Raw genomic sequence first — 17,412 nt, 5'->3', positions numbered from 1 at the left:
CTCCTGTCCCGATACTGGAAGAGCCTTCAGGTGATGAAAGCGCCATCCAGGTGGAGCCTTAGTCTACATACGTACAGGCAGCACAGATGTTATGCTTTGCATGTCTGAATCAGCCATGCTGCTCCCCCTCCATCTTCCGGCCGCAGTCTCCGTGGTGAATCAGGCTGCCGGGGGTGTGCTTCGTTGGTGTCATGGGTAAAGGATGATGGGAATGGGCGTGCCCGGGTGAGGTCAGAGGGGGTGCGCCAGAAGCAAGATGGCGCCCTCGGCGAGAATGCCGGCTGGGATGTGTGGGGATTCGGCGTGTCCTGGCTTGAGGAGGGATGTTTTTTCGGGACCGATGGAGGCAGATCTGAGGAGAAGAGCTATGGATCCCAAATAAAAGGAAGGGATGAGAGCAGAAGAAGGCTTTTATGTCTAAAAGCTTTCTCCATCATGGAGGACTTAAGAAGACAGCAGCAGACACTGTGGCAGCAGCATTCACCACTACCAGTGCCTGTTCACCAGCATAGGCATACTAAAGGGAGAAGCCACTCAAGTGTCAGGAGTGGCAGTCGTCCCAGTCATAGGAGTGAAAAATCACAGGACTCCTCGGTATCCAGAAGAGTTGTCATACCCCTTTAAATTTTTCACTCTTTGTTTCATTGCAGCCATTTGGTAAATTCAGAAAAGTTCATTTTTTTCTCATTAATGTACACTCTGTACCCCATCTTGATTGAAAAAACAGAAATGTAGTAATTTTTGCAAATGTATTAAAAAAGAAAAACTGAAATATCACATGGTCATAAGTAATCAAACCCTTTGCTCAGTATTGAGTAGAAGCACCCTTTTGAGCTAGTACAGCCATGGGTCGTCTTGAGAATGAAACGGCAAGTTTTTCACACCTGGGTTTGGGGATCCTCTGCCATTCTTCCTTGCACAACCTCTCCTGTTCCGTAAGGTTGGATGGTGAATGTTGGGATGCTCAATTAGGTTTAGGTCAGTGCTCTGGCTGGGCCAGTCAAGAATGGTCACAGAGTTGTTCTGAAGCCACTCCTTTATTATTTTAGCTGTGTGCTTACGGTCATTGTACTGTTGAAAGGTGAACCTTCAGCAAAGTTTGAGGTGAAGAGCACTCTGGAAGAGGTTTTCATCCAGGATATCTCTGTATTTGGCTGCATTCCTGTTTCCTTCAATGGCAACCAGTCATCCTGTCCCTGCAGCTGAAAAACACCCCCATAGCATGATGTTGCCACCACCATGTTTCACTGTTGGGATTGTATTGGGCAGGTGATAAGCAGTGCCTGGTTTTCTCCACACATACCGCTTAGAATTATCACCAAAAGGTCTCTCTTCATCTCATCAGACCAGAGAATCTAATTTCTCATTGTCTGGGAGTTCCTCGTGTTTTTTAGCAAACTAATGCGAGCTTTCATGTGTCTTGCACTGAGGAGAAGCTTCCGTCGGGCCACTCTGCCATAAAGGCCCGACTGGTGGAGGGTTGCAGTGAGAGTTGACTTTGCGGAACTTTCTCCCATTTCCCTATTGCATCTCTGGAGCTCAGCCACAGTGATCTTGAGGTTCTTCTTTACCTCTCTCACCAAGGCTCTTCTCCCACGATTAGGGTATGTTTCCACGTGCAGGAAACGCTGCGTGTCTGACGCTGCATAGAGCCGCAGCGTCAGACACGCAGCGTCCAGATGTTACAGCATAGTGGAGGGGATTTAATGAAATCCCGTCTCCACTATGCGTGGTAACACGCACGCGGCGGCCCTGCGACTCCGGACATGCTGCGCGTCTTTTCAGATCGCAGCATGTCCGTATATCTTGCTGCGTCGCCGCAAGATATAGCACAGGGCCCTATGGTGAGGAGCGATGATCCCGGATGTGTGCTATGAACACATCCGGCATCATCGCGTCCCAGAAAGGGGGCGGGGCTTACCACAGAGCGGGTTTGCCGCTCCGACGATACTGCCGGCCATCCTGAACGTGGACACGCAGCCTTATTCAGTTTGGCTGGACGGCCAGGTCTAGGAAGACTTCTGGTGGTCCCAAACTTCTTCCATTTGAGGATTATGGAGGCCACTGTGCTCTTAGGAACCTTGAGTACTGCAGAAATTCTTTTATAACCTTGGCCAGATCTGTGCCTTGCCACAATCCTGTCTCCGGGCTCCTTGGCCAGTTCCTTTGATCTCCTGATGCTCATTTGGTCTGACATGCACTGTATGCTGTGAAGTCTTATATAGACAGATGTGGCCTTTCCAAATCAAGTCCTATCAGTTTAATTAAACACAGCTAGACTCCAATGAAGGAGTAGAACCATCTTAAGGAGGATCACAAGGAAATTGACAGCACATGACTTAAATATGAGTGTCTGAGAAAAGGGTCTGAATACTTATGACCATGTGATATTTCAGTTTTTCTTTTTTAATAAATTTGCAAAAATTTTGTACATTTTGTGTTTTTTTCAGTCAAGATGGGGTGCAGAGTGTACAATAACGAGAAAAAAATGAAGTTTTTTTCTAATTTACCAAATGGCTGCAATGAAACAGAGTGACAAATTTAAAGGGGTCTGAATACTTTCCGTACCCACTGTAGTCCTCCCCCCGTATCTCATATGGCCCTTGCCACTTGGCCATGAGTTTACTCTCTGTGGTTGGCACTAGTACCAACACCCGGCCCCCTTTTTAAAGGACCTGACTGTGGCTCTTTTAGTATGTGTGTGGCTCTGCGCAGCCTGGGCATCCATCAGATGCTCTTTCACTATGCCGCAATCCGGTACTGCATGCTTGCCACGTGCGCGATCAGACTCTCAGCCCTCTCAGATGCCTGCCATACAATGTCTCAAAAGGAGAGAAACCTGTGGTACCTCACGGACAGGGCCGCCATCAGGGCATTACTATCCTGACTGGCGTATGGAATAAAAGGTGATAAAAGACTAATGTAATTAGTATCGCTAGTATTGGTATCGCTGAAACCGACATCTTGTCCCACAAAAAACAAGCCACGATACAGCTTCATGAGCTGAAAAATGAAAAAGTTATAGCTCTCAGAATAAAGCGATACAAATTTTTTTTTCTATAAAATAGTTTCTGTGCAAAAGTGCCGAAACATAAAAACATAAATAGAGTTTGGCTGTAGTCATACAGACTAGAAGAATAAAGCTGCCTTATCAATTTTACCATATACGAAATGGCATAAAAAAAAAATCTGAATTGTTGGTTTTTGTTCATTCTGCCTCACAAAAATCAGAATAGAAAGTGATAAAAAATGGCATGACCAATAAATGGTACCAAACACCAACTCAGCCTCCAAAAAAACAAGCCCTCACTTGACTTTTTTTTATTTTTAAATTTGCTTATTAACCATAAAATAAAGAAATACAATATACACATTTGTATTCGTTATTTTGCACATAATACAGAGCATATGTTGTTTGCATAAAGTAGGGTGTTTACCCTTATTTATATCCAGAATGGGATTTATAACGACTGTGTATATCAAGTCATTTACATCACGTGAACCATTTAGATAGAAACATGGAACTAAAAATATACAAAGTTCCTAAACTACAACTAAAACTATACAGTAACTACTACTATTCCGTCATTTAACACTATACTTTATATTTTTCTCCTATTATTTATACACAAGGAGAACACCGACTAGGAAACCCATATATAATTAAAATATTCTTTTATTCGAAACATTAATAAATCAATATAAAATTTGGAATGGGTGGGAACAAAAACACAGAGCAGAGGGACGCATACTACTTACGGACCAAAAATTATGTGTAATAAATCATGTAAAAAAATATATATGAAAAGAACTTTTTTAAGAATATATAATACATTATTTGATGAATTATGTATAATATACTGTAAACCCCATAACAACAGGTAAAGGAGAATGAATTTTTGTACTAATGAAAATTAGGAGTGGCATATACTCCTATAAAGTGACAGTGCATATGTCAGTGCATATCAAATAATTGCAGCGAAAATATTCACGATATGTGCATATGATATGATCAAGATCAGGGCCGGACTGAGCTTCGGGCAAATGCCAGAAGGGCCGGTGCTTGTAGTGGGCCGCTCGATCGGCGCATGCTGGCATAGTGGCAAGTACCAGCGTCAGAGAACAGTGGCAGAGAACAGCAGCACGCAAGCTGAAAGGTAATAACTGCCTGCGAAACTGCTTCCACAGCTCTCACTGGAAGCACACTGTCAGCGCGGTGACATTATCTCCTGCTCTGATCTGCTTTCATTCCCTGCAGAGAAGGAGAGACCGGGGGAGGTTCCGGGACAGAGCTGCTGCTGCTGTCTGTGAGCAGGAGGACCTGAAGAGCTGCACATGGACATCAGCCTGCTCTGCACCACAGAAGTTGTGTGTGTGTAATACATGAGTGTATGGTATGCATAGCGTGTGTGTAATGTGTGTGCGGTATCTGTAGTGTAATACTTGTGTGTGCGGTATCTGTAGTATGTGTGTGAGTTATCTGTAGTGTGTGTGTAATGTGTATGCGGTATCTGTAGTGTGTGTGTGTAATGTGTGTGCGGTATCTGTAGTGTAATACTTGTGTGTGCGGTATCTGTAGTGTGTGTGAGTGTGTAATGTGTGTGTGGTATCTGTAGTGTAATACTTGTGTGTGCGGTATCTGTAGTGTGTGTAATGTGTGAAGTATCTGTAGTGTGTGTGTAATTTGTGTGCGGTATCTGTAGTGTAATACTTGTGTGTGCAGTATCTGTAGTGTGTGTGTAATGTGTGCGGTATCTAGTGTGTGTGTGTAATGTGTGTGCGAAATCTGTAGTGTGTGTGTAATGTGTGTGCGGTATCTGTAGTGTAATACTTGTGTGTGCGGTATCTGTAGTGTGTGTGTAATGTGTGTGCGATATCTGTAGTGTGTGTGTAATGTGTGTGCGGTATCTAGTGTGTAATGTGTGTGCGGTATCTGTAGTGTAATGCTTGTGTGTGCGGTATCTGTTGTGTGTGTTTAATATGTGTGCGGTATCTGTAGTGTGTGTAATGTGTGTGAGTTATCTGTAGTGTGAGTGTGTAATGTGTGTGCAGTATCTGTAGTGTTACACACACTATAGATACTGCACACACATTACACACTCACACTACAGATAACTCACACACATTACACACACTACAGATACCACACACGTGTGTGCGGTATCTGTAATGTGTGTAATGTGTGTGCGGTATCTAATGTGTAATGTGTGTGCGATATCTGTAGTGTCATACTTGTGTGTGCGGTATCTGTAGAGTGTGTAATGTGTGTGAGTTATCTGTAGTGTGAGTGTGTAATGTGTGTGCGGTATCTGTAGTGTAATACTTGTGTGTGCAGTATCTGTAGTGTGTGTGTGTAATGTGAGAAGAAAAATGATGCAGCACTCACCCTTGCACTTCTTCCAAGTGTGCTCTTTATTCAGCAAAACATACTATACATAGTATGAACCGGCATACGCAGTGATCTGTGAGGGAGCGGGAGTGAGGAGAGACCAGACGACGGCCGTTTCGCGTTACGGCGCTTCTACGGGTCTCATTATATGGTCTTGTACAAAACTCTGACGACTGCATAGCACCACCCGCAGCTCACAGTAAGGGAGACCTCATCTGTCCTTCTGAAACAGATCGTTTAAGCGAATCTCCAATTGCGCTATAGTGAAGCTCTGTGCCGATCATCTTTCTGTTTCTTGGTATAACGAAGTGTGTGTGTAATGTGCGTGGTATCTGTAGTGTTTGCGTGTGTGTAATACTTGTGTGTTTGTGTGTAATACATGTATGTGTTAAGGCTAGGTTCACATTGCATTAGTGCAATCCGTTTAGCGCATATGCTAACGGAATGCGCTAACACAATGTACAAAAAGGGATTGCGTTTAGCAATCCCGCTAGCGCAGATGCCCGATCTTCACTAGCGAGAACAGACCCAAAAACGCTGCAAGCAGCGTTCGAGGTCCTTCAGAAAATAACGGGACATCGCTAACGCATGCCAAAAATGGCATACGTTAGCGATGCGTTACATACATTGCGGTCAATGGGTGCGCTAACGGATCCGTTACATTGCGTTAGTGGCGCTATGTAACGGATTCCGTTAGCAGACTGCCACTAACGCAATGTGAACCTAGCCTAATACTTGTGTGTGTGTGTAATAATGAGTAATGTGTAGGTAATGAGCCTGTGTTGTCCACCATGTGTGCTGTGTACATGTATGATGTGTGTGTCTGTGTGACTATATCAGGTGTATGTAATGAGTCTGTGTTGTCCACCATGTGTGCTGTGTACAAGTATGATTTGTGTGTCTGTGTGACTATATGAAGTGTAAGTAACGAGCCTGTGTTGTCCAGCATGTGTGCTGTGTACATGTATGTGTGTGTCTGTGTGATTATTTGATGTGTATGTAATGAGCTTGTGTTGTCTGTTGTGAATTCCGCTCTTGGGCTCCCTCCGGTGGTTGTAAGTGGCACTTTTGTGAGTTCTGCTCTTGGGCTCCCTCTTGTGGTTTCTAGTGGTATGGCTGCTCCTTGGAGTTAGCTGTCATCAGCTGCCTCCACTTATCGTCTCTTCTGCTCTGCTATTTAGGCCTGGCTCTTTCTTCAGCCAGTGCCACTTGTAAATGGTTCCTGGTTGGATTCACGTCTCTTTGGAGTTCCCTGTTATCCTGACCAGTTCAGCAAAGCTAAGTTTTTGCTTGCTCTTTTCTGTCCATAGATTGTGGACTTATCCATTCTGTGCTTTCTATGTTTGTCCAGCTTATCAGTGTGAATTAATTCTGTCTTGCTGGAAGCTCTGGGAGGCAGATTTGCCCTCCACACCTTTAGTCAGGTGTGGAGATTTTTTTGTAAACTCTGCGTGGATTTTTGTAGTGTTTTATACTGACCGCACAGTATTCCATCCTGTCCTATCTATTTAGCTAGACTGGCCTCCTGTGCTCATCCTGGTTTCATTCTGTGTATGTCTTTTCCCTCTCCACTCACAGTCATTATTTGTTGGGGGCTAATCTATCCTTTGGGGATTTTCTCTGAGGCAAGATAGCTTTCCTGCTTCTTTCTTTAGGGGTAGTTAGTTCTTAGGCTGTGACGAGATGCCTAGGGAGAGTTAGGAGCATTCCACGGCTACTTCTAGTGTTGTGTTGAGCTTAGGGACTGCGGTCAGTACAGTTACCACTTCCTTCAGAGCTCGTTCCATGTTGCTCCTAGACCACCGTATCATAACAGTTGTCCAGCATGTGTGCGGTGTACATCATATATGAAGTGTATGTAATTCATTGTATGTGGGCTGGTTAATTTTTTTGTGCCAGGGCTGCTTTTTGGTCCCAGTCCGGCTCTGATCAAGATGATAGGATATACTCATATAAAGTGACAGTGCATATATAATAACTATCACAAGGATGTTCGCATAGTATGTGCATATGATCAGATGATAAAGATGGTGAAACATCTCAAATTGTTGTTATGAGTAATATATACCTGTGATAAGGGTAACATGGTAATCAGCTGTCCAGAAGATGCGTCCACCCCGATGTGCGTTTCGGCGATTGCCCTCGTCAGGGGGTTATATTTTTCTCCGTGCGATGTCCTCAGAACAAAAGCCAAATCCCTTGTGTTGATACTCAATCATTATGAATTTATAGAGTAAGGTGGGAGGAGTTCCATCTATCTCAGATTTTACCAAATTTACCCAGACATCCTCTATTTTGATGCAATGTGTGCCCGTATTTCTCATGTACGACTGAAAGGCTGATCTCAGTTGTAAGTAACGAAAAAATTGAGATCTCGGGATGCCGTGTTTAGCCTGCAATTGTTCCAAAGACAAGAAAATCCCCCGGTCATACAGATCACCCACCGAGGAGACATCATGGAAGATTCAAAAATCAGTGGACGGGTGGTTTAACAGCACCGGAAAGTAATTGTTTTTCCATAATAGCATTTCAGCTATAATATCTTTAAATCCAACAACTTTTTTAATTTGTCTCCAAATTGACCGAGCCAGTCGAATCAGAGGTAATAAACGAGGGACATTAATTTTCTCTGATTCCAGGAAGCTCAATGGACATTCGGTTCGGGCAGAGTGAAGTAAATGAGGTTCAGAATTAGGGAGATAGTTATTAGGCATCCATTTACTTATTGCTTTAGCCTGTCCGGCCAGATAATACAGAAAGAAATCCGGTAGTCCCGCTCCACCCCCCTGTTTAGGTCTCTGTAGGGCAGATAGCTTATGCTTGGGCCTAGTTTTCCCCCATATGAAAGAGGTAATTTGGGAGTTTACATTTGTAAAAAAGGATTTAGGTATTATTACTGCACTATGTTGAAAACAATAGCTAAGCTTAGGGAGTAATATCATTTTAATTAAATTAATGCGGCCTGCAACGGATAGCGGGAGTTTGCTCCAAGATGTAAATTTAAGTTTAACTAGTTCCAGTAATGGATAAACATTGAGTTGTAAATCCAAATCAGTGTATCGAGACATGTAGACACCCAAATACTTAAAGTTAGAAGCAATAGATAACGAGGAAAGAGTATCAAGATTGGACTTTGGGGCATGAGGTAATAAAGCAGACTTATCCCAATTTATATATAGGCCGGAGAATTTACTAAATTTATCTATAGTGGCAATCACCCATGCCAGTGTTTCCTCTACCTTGTCCATGAAAATTACCATGTCATCAGCATATAAACCAATGGTATCTACAAGACCCGCTATATCTATACCCTTAATATCAGGGGAAGATCTTATACGTATTGCCAATGCCTCTATCGCAAGGGCAAAAAGAGCTGGAGAAAGGGGGCATCCCTAACGGGTCCTTCTATATAACGAAAAGGGTTCGGATGTGGAATTGTTTACAATTATGCGGTTTCATGTATAGTATTTTAACCCCCTTCTGCCATTGGACGTACTATTCCGTCCATGTGGGGTGGGCCCTAATTCCCAAGGACGGAATAGTACATCCAGCGCGATCGGCCGCGCTCACGGGGGGAGTGCGGCCGATCGCGGCCGGGTGTCAGCTGCCTATCGCAGCTGACATCCGGCACTATTATTATTATTATTATACATTTTTATAGCGCCATTTATTCCATGGCACTTTACATGTGAATACGGGGCAAATATAGACAAATACATTAAACATGAGCAGATAACAAGGCACACGAGTACATAAGGAGGGAGGACCCTGCCCGCGAGGGCTCACAGTCTGCAGGGGGTGGGTGAGGATACACTAGGAGAGGGAAGAGCTGGCTGTGCGGCTGTTCAGTAGGTTGAGGATCACTGCAGGCTGTAGGCTTGTCGGAAGAGATGAGTCTTCAGGTTCTTTTTGAAGGTTTCTATGGTAGGTGCGAGTCTGATGTGTTGGAGTAGAGAGTTCCAGAGTATGGGGGAAGCACGGGAGAAGTCTTGGATGCGGTTATGGGAAGAAGAGATGAGAGGGGAGTAGAGAAGGAGGTCTTGGGAGGATCGGAGGTCGCGTGTAGGTAGGTACCGGGAGACCATGTCACAGATGTATGGAGGAGACAGGTTGTGGATGGCTTTGTATGTCAGTGTGAGGGTTTTGAACTGGAGTCTCTGGGCGATAGGAAGCCAGTGAAGGGCTTGACACAGGGGAGAGGCTGGGGAATAGCGGGGGGACAGGTGGATTAGTCGGGCAGCAGAGTGTAGGATGGATTGGAGTGGTGCCAGAGTGCTAGAGGGGAGTCCAGAGAGTAGGAGGTTGCAGTAGTCGAGGCGGGAGATGATAAGGGCATGCACTAGCGTTTTTGCAGTGTTGCGGTCAAGGAAAGCACGCATCCGGGAAATATTTTTGAGTTTGAGACGACAGGAGGAGGCAAGGGCTTGGATATGTGGCTTGAAAGAGAGGGCAGAGTCGAGGATCACCCCGAGGCACCGGGCGTGTGGGACTGGGGATAGTGAGCAGCCATTGACATTGATGGATAGGTCTGGTGGAGGGGTAGAGTGAGATGGGGGAAAGATGATGAATTCTGTTTTGTCCATGTTCAGTTGTAGAAAGCGAGCAGAAAAGAAGGCTGAAATGGCAGACAGACAGTGCGGGATTTTGGTAAGCAAGGAGGAGAGGTCAGGTCCGGAGAGGTAGATCTGCGTTTCGTCAGCGTAGAGATGGTACTGCATACCGTGGGATTCTATGAGCTGTCCCAGGCCAAAAGTGTAGATGGAGAAGAGTAGGGGTCCCAGAACAGAGCCTTGAGGAACACCGACTGACAAGGGGCGAAGTGAGGAGGTGGTGTGGGGGAGGGAGACACTGAATGTTCGGTCTGTCAGATATGACGAGATCCAGGAAAGGGCCAAGTCTGTGATGCCAAGGGATGAGAGGATTTGTAGCAAAAGGGAGCGGTCTACAGTGTCAAAGGCAGAAGACAAGTCCAGGAGAAGGAGGACAGAGTAATGTCGCTTGCTCCTGGCAGTTAGTAGGTCATTGGTGACTTTAGTTAGGGCAGTTTCAGTTGAGTGAAGGGAACGGAAGCCTGATTGTAACCGATCAAAGAGGGAGCAGGAGGAGAAGTGGGAGGACAGTTCAAGATGGACGTGTTGCTCCAGCAATTTGGAGGCATAAGTGAGAAGAGATATTGGGCGATAGCTAGACACAGAGGATGGGTCGAGGGAGGGCTTTTTGAGGATGGGTGTGATCTTGGCATGCTTGAAGGATGAGGGAAAGACACCTGTTGTGAGTGAGAGGTTGAAGAGGTGCGTTAGGGTTGGGATGAAGACCGTGGAAAGGTTAGGGATGAGGTGGGATGGGAGCGGGTCAAGCGTGCAGGTGGTGAGGTGTGATCTTGACAGGAGGGTGGAGAGCTGATCTTCTGTCATGGTGGAGAAGCTGGTTTTGGAGGAGCAGGGTTGAGCAGCTAAGAGGGGCAGTGGGCGCTGTGGGCCAAAGCTTTCTCTGATCGTATCGATCTTCTGTTTAAAGAAAGAGGCGAAGTCATCAGCAGAAATGAGGGGGGAGGGAGGAGGTGCGGGGGACAGAGTAGAGAATTGAAAGTGTTGAAAAGCTGTTTAGGGTTGTGGGACAGGGAGGATATGAGGGATGGGAAGTAAGATTGTTTTGCGGCAGTGAGCACAGACTTGAAGCTGGCGAGGGACTGCTTGTATGCAGTGAAGTGGTCGGCAGAGTGGGATCGCTTCCATCTCCGCTCAGCAATCCTGGAAGCCCGTCTCAATTCTTTGGTCAGGCTGGTCAGCCAGGGCTGCCTGTTAATTGTACGAGTTTTACTATGCATGAGTGGGGCGGCCAAATCGAGTGTTGCTGTTATTGTGGTGTTATAAAAAGTGGCAGCAGCATCTGTGTCATGAAGGGAAGCTATGTCTGTGAGAGGGAGAAGGGACTCAGAGAGTGATTGTAAGTTGAGATGTTTGAGATTTCTGCGAGGGTGAGTGAGTTTGTGGAGTGGGGGTTGCACACTAGGAGAGGAGAGGGACGAGAATGTCAGTAGGTTGTGGTCAGACAGGGGGAGGGGTGTGTTAGTGAGGTTAGTAAGGGAGCAGAGGCGGGTGAAGATGAGGTCCAGCGTGTGGCCATCTTTGTGAGTGGCCTCAGAGGACCATTGAGTGAGGCCGAAGGAGGCAGTCAGTGATAAAAGTTTAGAGGTAGCTGAGGTGAAAGTGTCAATGGGGACATTGAAATCACCCATGATGATAGTGGGGATGTCAACAGAGAGGAAATGAAGTAGCCAGGTGGTGAAGTGGTCGAGAAAGGTGGAGATGGCTAGTTCTGGGGGGCGGTAGATGACAGCCAGCTGGAGGTTGGAGGGGGAATAGATGCGGACAGAGTGCACCTCAAACGAGGGAAGAGTAGCGGAGGGTGGTAGCGGGATTGGAGTGAAGGAGCAGGTGTCGGACAGGAGCAAGCCAACTCCTCCACCGCGTTCGTTGCTGGGGCGAGGGGTGTGAGAGAGGTGGAATCCGCCATAGGAGAGCGCAGCTGGAGAGGCCGAGTCAGAGGGGGTGAGCCAGGTTTCGGTGAGGCCGAGGAAGGAGAGTTTGTTGGTGATGAAGAGGTCATGGATAAATGGCAGTTTGTTGCAGATGGAGCGTGCGTTCCATAGTGCTCCAAGTAGTGGGGGCTGGATGAATGGGTATGAGGTTGTCGTGGTTGGGAAAACGTGCGGAGGATCGTGGCAGGGGGTTAGAAACGAGTGTGGGGATGAATTGGGGAGGGCCGGGATTTGGGGATATGTCACCAGCAATGAGGAGTAGCAGACAGAACATTAGAAGGTGGGAGCAGGATAGGACATGATGCGGCCGTGTGTGTCTGGATAAAAAGGATTGTATGTGGAGGAACAGTTCTGAGGAGAAGGTGAGATGGCTGGGGAGTATGGAGGAAGAAATGACTAGTTCCTTACTAGGTGGAGGGATTTCAGGAGATTGTAAGAATGAAAGTAGTATGGGGGTGAAAGAGAAAAGAAATCGAAACATTGTAGTGGTTGGTATTGTGTTACCTTCCAGTCAATTCCAGTCCAATTCAGTCTAATTCAGAATCATAATTAAAAAGATGTAATTTAAAAGATGGAAGTTAAAAGATGATTTGCAGCAGACTGAGTCTGTAGCAGACTCCTGCATGTGAATATATCCCCAGTTAAGGGCAATCAGGTGTGAATGAGGGGGTGGCTGGGTATGGGAGACCAGATGTAGAGAGTTAAGCAAAGGTCATAAAGTGAGGGAGGGGTAAGACTGACCACTCAAAGAGGTGCCAGGATCACACAATGAGATACATGAAAACAGGTCATGGAAACAAGCTGATAGGTAAGAAAGCATACTAAAAGGATTATATGTGCTGCACCAAGACACTCATATCCAGGGGAAGCATAGAAAAGTCAGTGCAATATATAGAGACATTCAGAAGCCAGGGAGAGCTGGGTAAAGTCAGTGCATACCATGGAAAATCAATGCAGTATACAGAGACATTCGGGAGCCAGGGAGAGCTGGGTAAAGTCAGTGCATACCATGGAAAATCAATGCAGTATACAGAGACATTCGGGAGCCAGGGAGAGCTGGGTAAAGTCAGTGCATACCATCACGGACCGCCCCCGACACATTAACCCCCGGCACACCGCGATCAAACATGATCGCGATGTGCCGGTGGTATAGGGAAGCATCGTGCAGGGAGGGGCTCCCTGCGGGCTTCCCTGAGACCCCCCCAGCAACGCGATGTGATCGCGTTGCTGCGAGGGTCTGCTCACCTCCCTGACTGCTCCAGATCCGGATCCAATATGGCCGCGGCATCCGGGTCCTGCAGGGAGGGAGAGGTGGCTTCACAGAGCCTGCTCAGAGCAGGCACTGTGAAGCCTGCAGCGGTGATCTGACAGAGTGCTATGCAAACTGTCAGATCACCGATCTGTGATGTCCCCACCTGGGACAAAGTAAAAAAAAAATTTCCACACATGTAAAAAAAAATTTAAAAAAATAAATAATGAAAAAAAAAATATTATTCCCATAAATTCATTTCTTTATCTAAATAAAAAAAAAACAAACAATAAAAGTACACATATTTAGTATTGCCGCGTCCGTAAAAGACCCCACCTATAAAACTATATCACTAGTTAACCCCTTCAGTAAACACCGTAAGAAAAAAAAAAAAAAACGAGGCAAATAACAAAGCTTTATTATCATACCGCCGAACAAAAAGTGGAATAACATGCGATCAAAAAGACAGATATAAATAACCATGGTACCACTGAAAGCGTCATCTTGTCCCGCAAAAAACGAGCCACCGTACAGCATCATCAGCAAAAAAATAAGAAAGTTATAGTCCTCAGAATAAAGCGATGCAAAAATAATTATTTTTTCTATAAAATAGTTTTTATCGTATAAAAGCGCCAAAACATAAAAAAATGATATAAATGAGGTATCGCTGTAATCGTACTGACCCGAAGAATAAAACTGTTTTATCCATTTTACCAAACGCGAAACGGTATAAACACCTCCCCCAAAAGAAATTCATGAATAGCTGGTTTTTGGTCATTCTGCCTCATAAAAATCGGAATAAAAAGCGATCAAAAACTGTCACGTGCCCGAAAATGTTACCAATAAAAACGTCAACTCGTCCCGCAAAAAACAAGACCTCACATGACTCTGTGGACCAAAATATGGAAAAATTATAGCTCTCAAAATGTGGTAACGCAAAAAATATTTTTTGCAATAAAAAGCGTCTTTTAGTGTGTGACGGCTGCCAATCATAAAAATCCGCTAAAAAACCCGCTATAAAAGTAAATCAAACCCCCCTTCATCACCCCCTTAGTTAGGGAAGAATTAAAAAACTTAAAAAATGTATTTATTTCCATTCTCCTATTAGGGCTAGGGTTAGGGCTAGGGTTAGGGCTAGGGTTAGGGCTAGGGTTAGGGTTAAGGCTACAGTTAGGGTTGGGGCTAAAGTTAGGGTTTGGATTACATTTACGGTTGGGAATAGGGTTGGGATTAGGGTTAGGGGTGTGTCTGGGTTAGAGGTGTGGTTAGGGTTACCGTTGGGATTAGGGTTAGGGGTGTGTTTGGATTAGGGTTTCAGTTATAATTGGGGGGTTTCCACTGTTTAGGCACATCAGGGGCTCTCCAAACGCGACATGGCGTCCGATCTCAATTCCAGCCAATTCTGCGTTGAAAAAGTAAAACAGTGCTCCTTCCCTTCCGAGCTCTCCCGTGTGCCCAAACAGGGGTTTACCCCAACATATGGGGTATAATCGTACTCAGGACAAATTGGACAACATCTTTTGTGGTCCAATTTCTCCTGTTACCCTTGGGAAAATACAAAACTGGGGGCTAAAAAATAATTTTTGTGGGAAAATAAAGATTTTTTATTTTCACGGCTCTGCGATATAAACTGTAGTGAAACACTTGGGTGTTCAAAGTTCTCACAACACATCTAGATAAGTTCCTTGAGGGGTCTAGTTTCCAATATGGGGTCACTTGTGGGGGGTTTCTACTGTTTAGGTACATATGGGGCTCTGCAAACGCAATGTGACGCCTGCAGACCAATCCATCTAAGTCTGCATTCCAAATGATGCTCCTTCCCTTCCGAGCTCTGCCATGCGCTGAAACGGTGGTTCCCCCCCACATATCGGGTATCAGCGTACTTAGGACAAATTGGACAACAATACTTAGGGTCCAATTTCTCCTGTTACCCTTGGAAAAATACGAAACTGGGGGCTAAAAAATAATTTTTGTGGAAAAAAAAATATTTTTTATTTGCGCGGCCCTGCGTTATAAACTGTAGTGAAATACTTGGGGGTTCAAAGCTCTCACATCATATCTAGATGAGTTCCTTAGGGGGTCTACTTTCCAAAATGGTGTCACTTGTGGGGGGTTTCTACTGTTTAGGTATATTGGGGGCTCTGCAAACGCAATGTGACGCCTGCAGACCATTCCATCTAAGTCTGCATTCCAAATGGCGCTCCTTCCCCTCCGAGCCCTCCCATGTGCCCAAACGGTGGTTCCCCACCCACATATGGGGTATCAGCGCACTCAGGACAAATTGGACAACAACTTTTGGGGTCCAATTTCTCCTGTTACCCTCGGGAAAATACAAAACTGGGGGCTAAAAAATAATTTTGGTGGGTCAAAGTGCTCACCACACATCTAGATAAGTTCCTTAGTGGGTCTACTTTCCAAAATGATGTTACTTGTGGGGGGTTTCAATGTTTAGGCACATCAGTGGCTCTCCAAATGCAACATGGTGTCCCATCTCAATTCCTGTCAATTTTGCATTGAAAAGTCAAACGGCGCTCCTTCCCTTCCGAGCTCTCCCATGCGCCCAAACAGTGGTTTACCCCCACATATGGGGTATCAGCGTACTCAGGACAAATTGTACAACAACTTTTGGGGTCCAATTTCTTTTCTTACCCTTGAGAGAAAATAAAAAATTGGGGGCGAAAAAATAATTTTTGTGAAAAAATATGATTTTTTTAGTTTTACGGTTCTGCATTATAAACTTCTGTGAAGCACTTGGTGGGTCAAAGTGCTCACCACACCTCTAGATAAGTTCCTTAGGGGGTCTACTTTCCAAAATGGTGTCACGTGTGGGGGGTTTCAATGTTTAGGCACATCAGTGGCTCTCCAAACGCAACATGGCGTCCCATCTCAATTCCAGTCAATTTTGCATTGAAAAGTCAAATGGCGCTCCTTCGCTTCCGAGCTCTGTCATGCACCCAAACAGTGGTTTACCCCCACATGTCGGGTATCATCGTACTCAGGACAAATTTTACAACAACGTTTGGGGTCCATTTTTTCCTGTTACCCTTGGTAAAATAAAACAAATTGGAGCTGAAGTAAATTTTTTGTGAAAAAAAGTTAAATGTTCATTTTTATTTAAACATTCCAAAAATTCCTGTGAAACACCTGAAGGGTTAATAAACTTCTTGAATATGGTTTTGAGCACCTTGAGGGGTGCAGTTTTTAGAATGTTGTCACACTTGGGTATTTTCTATCATATAGACCCCTCAAAATGACTTCAAATGAGATGTGGTCCCTAAAAAAAATGGTGTTGTAAAAATGAGAAATTGCTGGTCAACTTTTAACCCTTATAACTCCCTAACAAAAAAAAAATTTGGTTCCAATATTGTGCTGATGTAAAGTAGACATGTGGGAAATGTTACTTATTAAGTATTTTGTGTGACATATCTCTGTGATTTAATTGCATAAAAAATCAAAGTTGGAAAATTGCAAAATTTTCAAAATTTTTGCCAAATTTCCGTTTTTTTCACAAATAAACGCAACTATCATGAAGCACAATATGTCTCAAGAAAACATTGTCAGAATCACCGGGATCCGTTGAAGCGTTCCACAGTTATAACCTCATAAAGGGACAGTGGTCAGAATTGTAAAAATTGGCCCGGTCCATAACGTGCAAACCACCCTTGGGGGTAAAGGGGTTAACCCATGGTAAGAATTTATCCCCAAAACCATATCTTTGCAAACATGCCAACAGAATGGGCCACTCAAGAGAGTCAAAAGCCTTAGCCGCATCCAGAGATGCTAATGCCCAGTTATTGTCTGAAGCTAAAGAAATATACTGGATTATAGACTGGACTCGTCTGATGTTAATAGAAGTGCTCTTACCAGGCATAAAGCCAGTTTGATCTAGATGAACAAGATCCAATATAATTGAATTCAGTCTGATGGCCAAAATTTTAGTAAAAATTTTATAGTCTACGTTTACTAACGATATGGGGCGATAAGATCCGCATTCTCAAGGGTCCTTTCCCTCTTTTTTAACAATGATAATATTTGCCTCATAAAAGGTGTCTGGCATACATCTACCCCTCCCCCATATACCCCGAAATACCTTCAGTAAGAGTGGTGCTAATATATCCCGATATTTTTTATACAACTCAATGGGAAACCCATCCGGCCCAGGAGCCTTCCCAGAAGCCATGTCCGCTATGGCATACTCTATCTCCTCCAAAGTGAACTCAGCATCCATAAAGG

The sequence above is a fragment of the Ranitomeya imitator genome, chromosome 4 (assembly GCF_032444005.1).
Source record: "Ranitomeya imitator isolate aRanImi1 chromosome 4, aRanImi1.pri, whole genome shotgun sequence".
Classification (NCBI taxonomy): Eukaryota; Metazoa; Chordata; class Amphibia; order Anura; family Dendrobatidae; genus Ranitomeya; species Ranitomeya imitator.
This window is presented reverse-complemented; position numbering follows the sequence as displayed.